Raw genomic sequence first — 14,375 nt, forward strand, 5'->3', positions numbered from 1 at the left:
ATAAGAATAAAAAGACGTAAGAAAGGAAGACAAAGTTCAGGGAAAGGAGAGAGAGAAATAGTGAGATGGGAAAGATGATGAACAGGAAGTAGAAAGAAAGTAGAGAAGGGAGCAAGGGCGAGAAGAGCAGTATAGACAGAATAAAGAAAAGACTGAAGGAGGGGGGAAATGGAGATAGATAAAAAGCAGAAGGGATAGAGATCAGAACAGCTCTGCTGTGATTTATCGAGATCAAATAGCTTCAGAAACAGCTAGACATATGTATCTAGTCCTCCTTTTTCTTAACACCTGTTACTTCCCAGAACATTTTGGGACTTCTAATCACAGAAAAGCCTCATTGTGCCTTCTGATAGGATGTAAGGCTCTAGGGCCAGTACTAATAAAGTTGTCTAATCATTCTAATGTAATAAGATGGTAAAAGAAATAGATCAAAAAGAAAATTAGTCAGTAAATGAAGGCAGACACCGTGACCTTCCTTATAAGAAAAAAGTAGCATAATAAGTCAAAACAATATGAAGTATTACCACTAGATGGAGTAAGAGTGCTTCTACTTGTGTCTTAGCATAGGACCACAAGTGAGAGGGAACCAAAGGTTCTGGGTTAATCTTGTGTCAGAGGGAAAACAACCAAACAAGGGGCAGTAAGGCTAGGCACTTCCCATAGCACAGACTATAAAAATAACCCATTATATTCTGTTAAAAATAATAAAAATCACTGTTCCCCAATGAGCTTCATTCACTGGCGTCTCTAGGCAGAAAAATTTGGGGTGGCAACAGGGGGGCAAGCAAGGCTTTGGGGGGGCCAAGTCAAACTAACATTTCCGCACATCATACCTCTCTTCCTCCCTCCTCTTTTAAATTGGTAATATAAGACACCAAGGTCTTCTATACATAAAGAAACCCTCTCCCCTCCCCAGCCAATATTAGCTACCTGGTAAAAACACAATTATAACTGATACCCCCTCCTACCTTGATCTTCAGATGACTATCTGGCGGTCCTTACTCTTTTTCGGGTCCCAGTGGACCCCCGGTGACCCCTGGATGCCAGCAGTAAAAAAACTGCGAATAATGAGGTTCTCCGGCTGGGCATCCCAAAAATCCAAGCCCCGGCTTTGTTTATGGCCTACTGCTGGCTCTGGAGCCATTCTGAGCAAATACGAACGTTCGCACATGCCCAGAATGCTCCTGGCTCCAGATCAGGCCTGAAGCAGGGGAATTTCCTGCTGGCCACCCACATCTCTCATTCACAGTGGTGCTTTCAGTTGAGCCAGCTGCATTTTCAGCATCTCCTTGCCCCGACACAGCCCAGGACTTGCTCTGGACCTGAAATGGTTCCCAATGCCATGGGATGCAGCGGAGCCAGCCCCAAAACACTGGCCACAAATAAAAAAACAAATGGGCCAAAAACAGCCCAAATAACCACCAGACCCAAAAAAGGTTCCCGAGGAAGATGAGTCACGCCTTGAAGAGCCCCAAAAATAGCAGACAGACCCCAGACCCACAGAGCAGCCCCATAATGGCCCGAAAACCACAGGAACCACTCCGGAGCCCAGGTAAGAACTGGGAGGAAGTCAAACTTTTTAAAAACTTTTATTAGCTCTTCAGGGACAGGGAAATACCCAGTGTACCTAAATGTAACTCACCTTGAGCTACTACTGAAAAAGGTGTCAGCAAAATCCAAATAAATAAATAAATAAATAGCCTTTACAATAAGAATAGCCATACTGTGTCAGACCAATGGTCTATCTAGCCCAGTATCCTTCTTCCAACAGTGGCCAATCCAGGTCACAAGTACCTGGCAGAAACCCAATTAGTAGCAATATTCCATGCTACAAATACCAGGGCGAGCAGGCCATCTCAATAATAGACTATGGACTTTTCCTCCAGGAACTTGTCCAAACCTTTTTTAAACCCAAATACGCTAACCGCCATTACCACATCCTCTAGCAATGAGTTCCAGAGCTTAACTATTCCTTGAGTGAAAAAATATTTCCTCCTATTTTAAAAGTATTTCCATGTAATTTCATTGAGTGTCCCCTGGTCTTTGTACTTTTTGAAAGAGTGAAAAATCGATTCACTTTTACCCGTTCTACACCACTCAAGATTTTGTAGACCTCAATCATATCCCCTCTCAGCCGTCTCTTCTCCAAGCTGAAGCTAACCTCTTTAGTCTTTCCTCAAATGAGACGAGTTCCATCCCCTTTATTATTTTTTTGCTCTTCTTTAAACCTTTTCTAATTCTGCTACGGTATATCTTTTTTGAGATACGGCAAACAAAATTGAATAAAATACTCAAGGTGAAGTCACACCATGGGGTGATACAGAAGCATTATAATATTTTTGGTCTTATTTTGCATCGCTTTCCTAATAATTCCTAGCATCTTGTTTGCACACTGGGCAGAAGATTTCAGCATATTGTCTACAGTGACAACTAGATCCTTTTCTTGAGTGCTGACTCCCAAGCTGAACCCTAGTATTAGGTAACTATGATTCAGATTATTCTTCCCAATATGCATCACTTTGCATTTGTCCACATTAAATTTCATCTGCCATTTGGTTGCCCAGTCTTCCTGTTTCCTAAAGTCTTCCTGCAATTTTTCCTGCAATCCTTATGCATCGTCTGCAAATTTAATCACCTTCCTCGTCGTTCCAATTTCCAGCATTTATAAATATGTTAAATAGCAACAGTCCCAGTACAAATCCCTGCAGCACTCCATTATTCACCCTCCTCCATTGAGAAAAATGGCCATTTAACCCTACCCTCTGTTTTCTGTCCAATTACCAATTCCTAATCCACAGAAGGACATTGCCTCCTATCGTATGACTTTTTCATTTTCTCAGGAGTCTTTCATGAGGAACTTTGTGAAAAGCTAGATACACTATATCAACCGCAGGGGCGTAGCCAGACACTCAAATTTGGGTGGGCCTGGGCCCAAGATGTCTGGGCAGAAGAACTCCGTCTTGTCCTACAAGTGATTTGGTCTCTCTCTCTCTTGCCTGCATCCATATGGTCTCTCAAACATCCGCCCTTCCCTGAATACCTTTTAAATAGCATATTTCCACCAGCAGCGAGCAGCAACTAATAAACACTGCTCATGCTGGCCCCACAGCCTTTCCTCTGATGCAACTTCCCATTTCCACATAGGCGGGAATACATCAGAGGGAAGGCTGCGGGGCTGGTGCGAACAGTATGTATCAGTCGCTGCAGGCAAAAATCTGCTATTTAAAAGGTATGCAGGAGGGACAGTTGGGAGTTTTCGGCTGGTGGGGCTTGGGAATCCCTGCCAGCCACATTATAGATGTGTTGCTACTGGGTGGGCCTGAACCCAAAGTGGATGGGCCTGGGCCCACCCAAGCCCACCCTTGGCTATGCCACTGATCAACCGGCTCATCTTTATCCACATGCTTATTCATGCCTTCAAAGAAATGAAACAAAGTGATGAGGTAAAACTTTCCTTGGCTGAACCCATGCTGACTCTGTCCTATTAAACCATGTTTGTCTATGTGTTTCATAATTTTATTCTTTATAATAGTTTCCACTATTTTTCCCAGCACTGAAGTCAGGCTTATTGGTCTGTAATTTTCTGGATCACCCCTGGAACCCTTTTTTAAAAATCGGTATTACATTTGCCACACTCTAATCTTCAGATACTATGCACGATTTTAACAACAGGTTACAGATCACTAACAGCTGCTCAGCAATTTCATGTCTGAGTTCTTGCAATACCCTAGGGTCCTGCAAATAGGGGCTATGTTTTTGTTGAAATATCCTTGTAAATGCCTAATCAAATATTGTGAAAATAAGTATGTCTTTTTTAAATCAGTACAGCTCCCCATATTCTTGGCAGATATGATACCAGTAGTAGTTTCTACACCAAGCCAAGACAGTCCTCCACTTATGATTGCTCTGAGTAATATTAGATAGGTGTAGAGGGGCACTTTCAATGATATCCATATCTGTGCCAAACCTGGTCATTTTCAAACCAGAAAAACACCTATCTTTTTGGTTTGAAAATAGCCCTATTTTAAACATTTTTTTTTTTTTTAGCTCAGTACGTGTTTCTTTAAGGGCCATTTTCAAACAAAAAACCCAAAGGGATTAAACGCACAAAAAAAACAAACCATTGGGATGTCTGGGGGCCAGCAGTCTTACTAGACTGGCCACACAGACATCCCAGCAGAGCAGTGGGGCAGCCTAGGGGGCGCTGCAGTTAACTTCACATAAAAGGTCCCAGGTACACATCACAACCCCCTTATATTGTATGGTGAGCCCTCCAGGAATTGCATAAAATATACTGTACCCAACTGTACACCACTACAATAGCCCTTATGCCTGCAGGTGTCACCTATATGTGGGTTCAGTAGGTATTTTCTGGCTTTTGGAGCACTTTCCACCACAAGTGCACCAGTTAGAGTGGGAAATGGGCCTGGCTACCCCTTCTCATCAACCACTAGGCTAGTCCAGAGACCAGCTTGCTGCTCTAAAAGGAATGGCCATTATACCAGCAGCTGTCATAGACCCTGGCATGTACTGTCACTTTATCTTTTAGGGGGGGTGGGAGGGGATCAGTGCCTTTATCCCTCCAGTGGTCATCTGGTCAGTTTGGGCACCTTTTTGGCAATTAGGTGTCCTTTTACAAAGGTGCGCTGAAAAACGGCCTGCAGTAGTGTAGGTGCGGGTTTTCGGCTTGAGCAGATCCACTTTTCATCGTGTCTGCAAAAATGCCTTTTTAAAGTTTTTTGCTGAAAATAAGCTTGCAGCAAAATAAAAATTGGCGCACGTCCATTTGGGGTCTGAGACCTTAAAGTCAGCCATTGACGTTAACTGTGCAGTAACGGCCTATGCGCATCAAGTCGTAGTTACCGCCTGATTTTGCCATGCGCCAGAAAATTAAAATTATTTTCCGGCGCCCATAGTGGACGCACATCAAAAATGAACTGACGCACATTGGGCGCGTGTAGGAGCTTGAAAGAGGAGGGGGCGATATCCCTCATGGGCTTTTTCATATAGCCCTGATCAAGGAGGTTTGCTTTTGGACATCCCTGAACAAATTATAACATTTTGGTTTACTTCAAACTACTTCAAGAAATTGACTTCAGAAGCAATAACAGTTTGATCTTCACTGATTTGGAAACATTTTTGTGAACTGTGGGCCAGATGCACTAAACTCAGTGCGTTTTTTCTAACGTAAAAGGTGCCGGTACTCAAATGCCAGGCCACCCCCTTCAGGGGTGAGGTGATCACTGAGGGGCCCACCCCACAATGATCAGGCCCTCTGCAACCAGTCACAGAATCTATGAGAAGGCAGAATTGATGTATAGGGCCTGAGCTCTTTCACATAAACTTGGGGCCCATGGGTCAATTTTAGTAGACAACGAAAAAGGTGCCGGTACTCAGTACCCCCACAAAAAAAGCCCTGACTAACGAGCCAGCAATGTGGTTTTTAAACTGGTTCTAGCCAGTTTAGCGCGCAAGTAGTAAACCGGGACACGCAGAAAAGGGTTCTCCAAGCCATTTTCCTGTCACGGTAGCAGCTAACGAAAACGGAACGCAAATGAGCTGATTTTTATTATAATGTGAATGCGATGCACTGCCGTTTCCGACCCCATGCACAAAAGCAGTCCCTACCTTTACCGTGGAAATTTTAACGTGAGGTGTGGACCTGCCGGTTCTTCATTATTGCAAATAGGAGACGGGAAGAAACAAGGCAGGGAAGATGGAGCACACACAAAAAAAATAGTATAACAGCTTACACGCAGCTTCTTTGCGTTTATGAAAGCTGTGCCACATATGTTTCTTTTTCAAATTACATTTACTGGCAAGAAATTGGGGGGGGGGAGGGGGGGGAGGGGAGTACAGAAATGTAAAGCATAAAAGTAATAGTGACTTACCAAAAATGCAAGGAAGTTAAGGGTCCATCAAAGAAAAAGCGTCTGTGGGACACAGGCTTGGTTCCACCCCCAGCTGTTCCTGCTGCTTCCTTCTATTGGCTAGCTGACATCCTAGAACGCCCATCTCTCTGAAGATGGACTCTCATTGGCTGGCTGCTGTCCCAACTCCTCCTCCCTGCAGGGCTTCCCTGATGACATCACTTTAGAGCTATGAACTGATTGGATCCAAACTTCCTGGTGTGCCCCTCCACAGAGAGGGGCTAAACCAATTGGACAGCATCAGCCTAGGATGTCCCACCTAATCATTACTAGAGGGGGACACCAGGAAGTTCAGATCCAATCAGTTCACAGCTCTAAAGTGATGTCATCAGGGAAGTCCTATAGGGAGGAGGAGTTGGGACAGCAATCAGCCAATGAGCATCCATCTTCAGGGAGATTTTTTTTATTTTATTTATTGCACTTGTATCCCACATTTTCCCACCTATTTGCAGGCGTTCTAGGATGCCAGCCAGCCAATAGAAGGAAGCAGCAGGAACAGCTGGGGGTAGAACCAAGCCCTGATGCTGCTGATTCCTCACAGAAGAGCGGAGAGCAGCAGAGTGAGGTTTTTCTCACTTTTTCCCAGCAGCCGGAGGCAGGGAGCTGCAATACAGGTATGCCCATCCCAAAAAAGCTCTTTTGTGTCTGCCCAAAAAAACAAAAGGGTAAATCTACTGCTATCATAGACGCAGCTTGTCTGCGTGTATGAGAGCCGTCTATAGCATGCGCAGAGCAGCCACGCGTAGCGATTGGCAGTTCTGCGCATGCTCAGCTCACCTCACCGACTTGCTTCCCCCATATCGAATGCAAATGAGCTGGGTTTCAAAAGCAACAAGCAGCTCATTTGCATGTGATTTTCTTAGTGAATCCCTCTGTTTCTAAATCGGTAAATTTTTACCGATTTGGAAACGCAGACGGATCCTTAACGGGACCTTTGTGCATCTGGCTCTGTGACATTCCTGTTGACTGTGGTTAGGTCTTAAGAGATAGATTTTTGAGATTACCTTTAATACATCAGATTCCCTCATTTCATCTCCTTAGCTTGATAGTGAATTTTAAATGCAATTTTTTATAGCAGTAAGAATAAAAGTTTTGTATAGTCTATAAATGTATTACCAGTAACAAAAATGTTTGAGTTATAGTTAATGGTTCTGGTATTAATATTTTTGATTCACCCCTGTATTTTTAGTTCTAATTTTATGTGTGTTGCCATACCGTTTCTGGGAAAAGGTGATGGCAGATCCAAAATGTTGAGATTGGCCTATTTTTCATGTCATGGGTCCATAAGCAATCTGAAAAAACTTCTGTATCTTTTTCATTTTTTTCACATAAATGGCTGGCATTTGGACTGTTGTATTTCTAATTGATCGCTCTAATGGAATTCATTTCAAAACCTTATTTTTTATTCTGGTGACTTCAGTCATCTCTTTTCCCAGATAAGGTAACATAAGTTTAGCAATTAAAGTACAGCGAAGTACTGGGACAGAAATAGAGGAGCTAGGAAGAAGTGAAGGAGTTTGAAAGGGATTACTGGCTGAGAGACAGAATATAGCTGTGAAGAGCTGGAGGCGGCAGAAAACAGCTGTAAGGGGAAGAGAGGCTGAGTAATGGGCTCTTCCTAGCCTAATTTGTTGTGGTTCCTCTGATTGCAAAGTTATAGCTAGGTAGCTCTCACCATACTGCCTTTAGTCATGTTGCCCACTGCTCGGCTCACCCATAGTGAATCACTCTGCCATGTTTCAGCTGCATTCTTTCTAGTGAACTGGCTGAATGGAATGATATAATCGTTTTGGAGTTAGGTAGAGGAGCTTGGGAGGAGGGTGGGGCCAGGGGCCATGGGCTGAGGTGGAGAGAGCAACACAATGTGCCAACAGAGGATTGCACTGCTGTGTCTATGATTGGGGGCCAGGTTCTTTGCCCACTGATAGGCTGAGGTCAAGAGAGGGCTGCTAGAAGAGTATGTAGGTGTTCTGGCCTGGACTGCAAAGGTCAAATCAGCTGCTGCTACTGCAGCCAGTGTAAGACTAAGTAAGTAAGCGCACCACCAAACAGTTGGCCCTAAAATAGTACCATGTCTCACCTAGGGCCCCTTTTACTAAGCTGTGTAGGCGCCTTCGTGCGCCGAACGCGCGCGAAATTGGAGTTACCACTCGGTTACCACGTGGCCTATGTGGTAATTTCAATTTTGGCGTGCGTCCACTACGGGCATCTGAAAAATATTTTTTATTTCCTGGCACACATAACAGACGCGTGCCAAGTGGCATTTGACGAGCATAGGTCATTACCGCCCAGATTCTTTACCGCTAGGTCTATGACTGGCGGTAAGGTCTCAGACTCAAAGTGGACGTGCAGCAATTTTGATTTTGCCATACGTCCATTTTCAGTGGGAAAAAAAAAGGCCTTTTTTTACAGGTGCACTAAAAAAATGGATCGCCGAGCACCCAAAACCCGCTCCTACACTACTGCAAGCCATTTTTCAGTGCACTTTTGTTAAAGAACCCCCTAGTGCTGTGAGCAGCCCTGGAAGCTTCCTGAAAATCCAGATTAACTACTGTAGAAACCTGTAAAAAAAAAAAAGCCAGCAGTTGTCAATTCTAACCACCTGAGTCCTGACCACCTTTGACAGGCTCTGGTTCCCCCTAAACTTTGGACCCTACATGTGTTCCTAGACCTGGTTATGGCAACAAATATTATTTTCAAACGTGTGCGTCTCAAATCTACTTATTATTACTTCTGTATATCCTACTCTGTGGTAGACTGACTAACTCGGAGTCCGTTGCTGTTATATTTTTAGTAGGGGAAAGTCTCATAAATGGTCACAGGATAATCTCTTGCTTACTCACTCGTGGGACTTATTCTGTGCTGGTTTATAATCATCGACAAAACCACCTTCCTCCTTATGTCTATGTTTGGTCACAAGGCAATGATTACATTTTTATCAAACTTTTTTCTTCTTTTTTTTTTTCCTTGTGTCGACGTGTCTTTTACTATTCATGCCCTTATTTTTATGTTGATATCTACAGCATCTGTTATAACAATGCTGATATTAGGCAGGCTAACAATTATCACTAATCTGTTCTCTTCTGGTGTGCCGCTTTATTTTCACACCCTAATAGCGAGTTTCTGCTCCCCGAATCCTGGCACCCCGACAGGTGCCTGTTTCGCTGTTCCAGCTTTGTCAAGGGGATTGCCTGAATATCGGGTCTCTGTTGTATCACCTTCTTCTTTCAACGAGTGAGTGAGCAAGAGATTATCCTGTTACCATTTATGAGACTTTCCCCTACTAAAAATATAACAGCAACGGACTCTGAGTTAGTCAATCTATCACAAAGTAGGATAAACAAATATTATTTGACAGTACACAGAGGAACAAATTGGAAAAAATCACAGTAGAAATAAAGATCTGAATCACTTAAAATACCGTACATCACCGGTAGGGAATTATTTGAAATCCCTGTTTATGTTTATGTGCATGTATTGGTTGAATGTGGGGGCTCTACATGTGTTGTGTCAAGAAACAGCTGGAGGATTTTGCAGTTTGCAATAAGGGGGAAGGACAGTGGAGGAACAAATGCAGAAGGTCGTTTTTTAGGGTGGGGCAGTTTGCCAAGTGTTATACCAATTGCAGAGGATGGTTTTTGGGAGTGAAGGCAGTTTGTAAAGTGGTAAAGCAGTTGCAGTAGGGTAGGTTTTTTTTTTGGGGGGGGTGGGTCTCTGCAGGGAAGAATAATATTTTTGGGGTGGAGGCAGTTTGTGGAACTGGAAGAGAACAGGGACAGGCAGTTTGAAAGGAGTAATTCCCTAAATGCTCTGTTTCTATGCTACAGAAGCTGTAACTCCTCCCATAGAAATGCACTGAGGTGGCAGTTGCAACCCTAACTACCTTATTGGACAGAATGGAGGGACGATTTGGGTCTTGAGCTGCCACCATCTTTACTGTCTCCTTTGCTGCTTTAAAGAGAACGGACTGCAGCACAAGCATTTTCAACTAGAGATTTTTCCAGCTTACTTTCTAGCAGTGTGGCATGTAGCCCTGTCCCCTGTGACATCATCAACATTCTCAACAGAGGCTCACGGAGGAACTACATCAGGGTGCCTACTTTGAGGCACTTCCACCATTTTTACTGTCTCCTTTGCTGCTTTAAAGAGAACGGACTCAGCATAAGCATTTTCAACTGGAGATTTTTTCTAGCTTACTTTCTAATAGTGTGGTGTGTAGCCCCGCCCCCTGTGATGTCATCAACACACTCTCACATAGGAACATCAGGGTGCCTAGTCTGAGGCGCGCTGCCTCAGGTGCGCCGCCTAAGGGGCGTGTCACACACCGTAGTGTACAGGGCCGTGCCTAGAGTCTCTGGCGCCCCCCTGCAGCCTATCAGTTGGGGCCCCCCCTGCAGACTGTCAGTTGGCGGCGGCGGCGTGCACCCCCCCCCCCCCCCCCCCGTGAAAATGATCGCTCACCACTTGCCACACTGACAGGAATTGTCAGCAAAATTCTTAGAAAGAAATTGCTATACATTGCAAAATAAGATAGCAGATGTAAATTCTCAAAGTGGACATATTCCAAACACTAAAATGAAAATAAAATGATTTTTTTTCTACCTTTGTTGTCTGGTGACTTTCTTTTGCTGATCATGCTGGCCCAGTATCTGATTCTGCTGTTATCTGTCCTCTTAACTCCGTTTCCAGGGCTTCCTTTCCATTTATTTCTTTCCTTTCCTCCTTTCTTCTTCATTTCTGGTCCTCAGCTTCTGCCTATTTTCTTCATCCATGTGCAGTTTTTCTCCTCTCTTCCTTTTCCCTCATTTCATCTCTCTTCCCTCCCCTCTATGTCCAGCAATTTCTCCTCTCTCCCTGAGCCCTGCCCTCCCAATCCATGCCCATCCATGCTCCTCTGTCCCCTGCCCCCTCCATTCATCCTTTTCCAGCAATTCCCCTCTCTCCCTTCCATGACCCCCCCTCGCATCCATGCTCCTCTCTCTCCCATGTCCCAGCCTGGCCCGCCCTCTTCTTCCCCCCCTTCGCATCCTTGCTGTCGTTTCTCCCCTGCCCTCCCGCTCCCATTGTTCAACTGCCCACCCTCTTCTCTCCCCCCAACATCCCTTTTCTTTTTTTTTTCTTTTTAAATTTACCTCCGTGGCGGCGGTTCCGGCAGCGCAGCGTCAGGGAAGGAGGCGGCGCTCCCGACGTCTAGCCTTCCCTTCGCTGTGTTCCGCCTTCTTCTGACGTCATCATTGACGTCAGAAGAAGGCGGAACACAGCGAAGGGAAGGTGTCGGGAGCGCCGCCTCCTTCCCCGACGCTACGCTGCCGGAACCGCCGCCACGGAGGTAAATTTAAAAAGAAACAAAAAGAAAAGGGATGTTGGGGGAGGGCGAGCGAGGTGAGCATGGTGCGGCGGCGCCCCCCAGAGGGAAGCGCCCCCCTGCCATGCTTACCTCGCTTACCGGGTTAGCACGGCCCTGGTAGTGTGCACCTGTGGCGAAACAGGGAACTTTCCTGCTTGAAAACTGTATAGCTATTGTTTATAATGTGCATTTCCTTTGTTTGGCCAGCAGATGGTGGCTGTCTTTTGTTTGTAAAGTTGTTACAGAACTGTCAGTTTCTTCTTCATGCCAAAAGGTTTTAGCTTAAGCTGTGAGGTTTTTTTTTTTTTTTTTTGGTTGCAGATAAGGGAGTGAAAAAGAAGGTTCTCTTTTCCTGAGACGATGTGAACAGTTAGACTTCATAACCTGTGAGCAGCTATATCTTTTCCCCAGGTACTATTTAGGTAGTAGATAAATGTTTAGATAGATTTTATATTTGATCCATATTTAGTTATCTGTTATTCCTTGTTCTTTTCCACCCATTTATATGGTTCACTGTTCTACTCTGACAATAAACCTGATTAGTTTATTGACTCTGCTTGTCTGGACTGACTAAGAATCCTGGTGGTTTTTGGTTTTGGATGTGTGGGTGCTTTCTAGGAACTGTGGGACCATTGAGTGTGGCCCCAGTGTCCGAGAAATCACTGGGAAATACCTTGAGAGCAGGAGACTCAACCAGATGTGGTTGGGACCCAGTCGGTGGGGTGGAGGGTGTTAGTGTAGAGTACATGCCCAGGTGCAGGTGGATCTGAGCTGTGCTGGGGACAGACCCTCCAGGTGGCCACAGGGTTAGCCCCAGGCAAGTGGCTAGGTGTTTTGTCACAGTACCTTTATAGGCAACTTTGGGGCCGTTGAGGGTAGATCCTTCAGAGGCCAAAACTTCCTTCCACAGATCAGGATAATACACCATAACAGCAGCAGACTGTCAAGGCTCCTTGTGAATGACGCAAATAGCTCAACCGGTGACCTAAATCCACGCCCAAGCAGATGGCTCATCCTGAGACCCATATCACGCTAACATGGCCCCCACTTCCAAATGCTAAAGCTAAGATAAGAAGCCCACCACACGACACCTAAGGGAAAATTGGACTGCTGCTCCATACCGCAATAAAAATAAAATACCATCCAGCTACAACCAAGCAACGAGAGGATATTCACCCTGTGCTGGAACCAAGATTCTACCCTAATCAAATAGTACTCCTCTACACAATGAGATGAGACCCAAGAAGTACATTGATAGCGACCCAAAGACAGGAAAACAAAACAAATCAAGATGGATTGGATGAAGCACACTGCAATACTCTTGCTAATACTGGGGATCCTGATCTCATGCCTGTTGACAGCCCTGACACTTGAACACCGCCCCTATACTCCCTCGCACATACTGCACACACACCCTACCCACCAAATTACAAGGCTCCTACCTGATCATCCAGAGTCTATACGGTACAACATCACAACACTAACAAACACCAGAAACCGCACACACAGGGAAAAAAGTTACCACCAACCTACTAAAACACAAATAAGATCCCTTATAAGACCAAGCCTGGAGAATAAACCACCTCTACAACTATCCCAGTTCCTGCCTATTACCTAAATGCGAGGTTGCTTGGAAACAAAACCACTACAATCAAAGACTGGATAAAAATTCACACAGCAGGCCTGGTATTTACCACAGAAACCTGGTTGCATTCTGACACTAACCCACTCTTAAATGAAATCTGTCCTCCAGGCTACAAATTCTTATCTGTCCCGAGAAAACTGAAGAAAGGAGGAGGTCTAGGCCTTATGTACAACAGGATGTTTAAAATCACTCTAACTAACTCACTTCACTCATCAGACCTAGAAATAATGGCATGCAAAATAGAGGACACCACCCTATTAAACCCACTGACATGCATACTATTCTACTTTATAGATTTAGATTTTGCTCACACCTTTTTCAGTAGTAGCTCAAGGTGAGTTACATTCAGGTACACTGGATATTTCTCTGTCCCATGAATATATATATTCAGTGCTGCTGTATGCAAAAATTCAACTGCCATAGCAGCTTTTAAATTATTAATCTCACTGCCACTTCTGAAAATCTGGCCCAATGTACTTTATCTTTTTCCTCCTTCAAGCTTTTAATCTGAGTTCCTTCTCTTTCAGACTTGGTCTCTTCTGCTCTTTCTCCATGCTCCTCCTCTGTCTTCATTTTTATTTCCCATTATTTCATCTTTTTTTTTCTCTCTGTTATTACCCCTCTCCTCATACAACTCTCTCTTTCCTCTGTGTTGATCATTGTCTCTGTGCGTCTCTCCCCTCATTTTCTTTCCACGTGATCACTCAATGTCTCTCTCGGGCTCCCTTTCTCTACCTTCACTCCTTATCACTCCCCTTCTGCTTCCTGTCAGAGCATAAAGCATAGTGTGTCCACTGATGAAAACACCAGATCATCGCTAAGCAGTCCATAAATCTCCTTCAGTCTGACAGCTTGCTGCTTTAATAGCATCTTCAGCATCAGACAATAAGAGAATCGTTCCACCCCAGCTCCCAACCATCCCAGCAGCATTCCCTCCAGCCCTGAAATAATGTTACTATCATTCCCCTGCCCCCACCCCTCCAACAAATACTGCTGAGTTCTTACAACTCTGAGCCAAAATACCACGGTCTTTCTAGTAAATGAGCTCAGTCACTTAGTCCGAAATATGCTGTGTTTGCACAACAGAAAGGCACAGAGTCATTAAGAAGTAACAGCAAGCTGGAGGCTGCTCCTCTGTGGAAGACAGGAGGTCCTTTGATTACAACTGTGCACCTGTGCCCTGACATGCGACACTCTTGTTTCACCTGCAAGAACCCATCACTCCTGAAGTACTCTGTACTATACCAGTAAAAACAAACCTCAGTCATGCTCTAACGCAGGGGCGTCCAACTTTGGTCCTCGAGGGCCAGAACCTAGTCGGGCTTTCAGGATTTCCCTGATAAATATGTACAAGATCTATTTGCATACACAGCCTCCATCGTATGCAAATAGATCTCATGCATATTCATTGTGGAAATCTTGAGAACCTGACTGGTCGATGGTTGAGGTTGGA

The 14,375-nt window shown here is 44.6% G+C and overlaps 1 protein-coding gene across 1 annotated transcript in view; it reads right to left on the minus strand.

Moving 5' to 3' along the window:
- Positions 1-14,375, minus strand: part of FCSK (fucose kinase) — a 394,768-nt gene that overhangs the window by 309,033 nt on the left and 71,360 nt on the right.

This window comes from Microcaecilia unicolor, chromosome 5 (genome assembly GCF_901765095.1).
Source record: "Microcaecilia unicolor chromosome 5, aMicUni1.1, whole genome shotgun sequence".
Taxonomy (NCBI): Eukaryota; Metazoa; Chordata; class Amphibia; order Gymnophiona; family Siphonopidae; genus Microcaecilia; species Microcaecilia unicolor.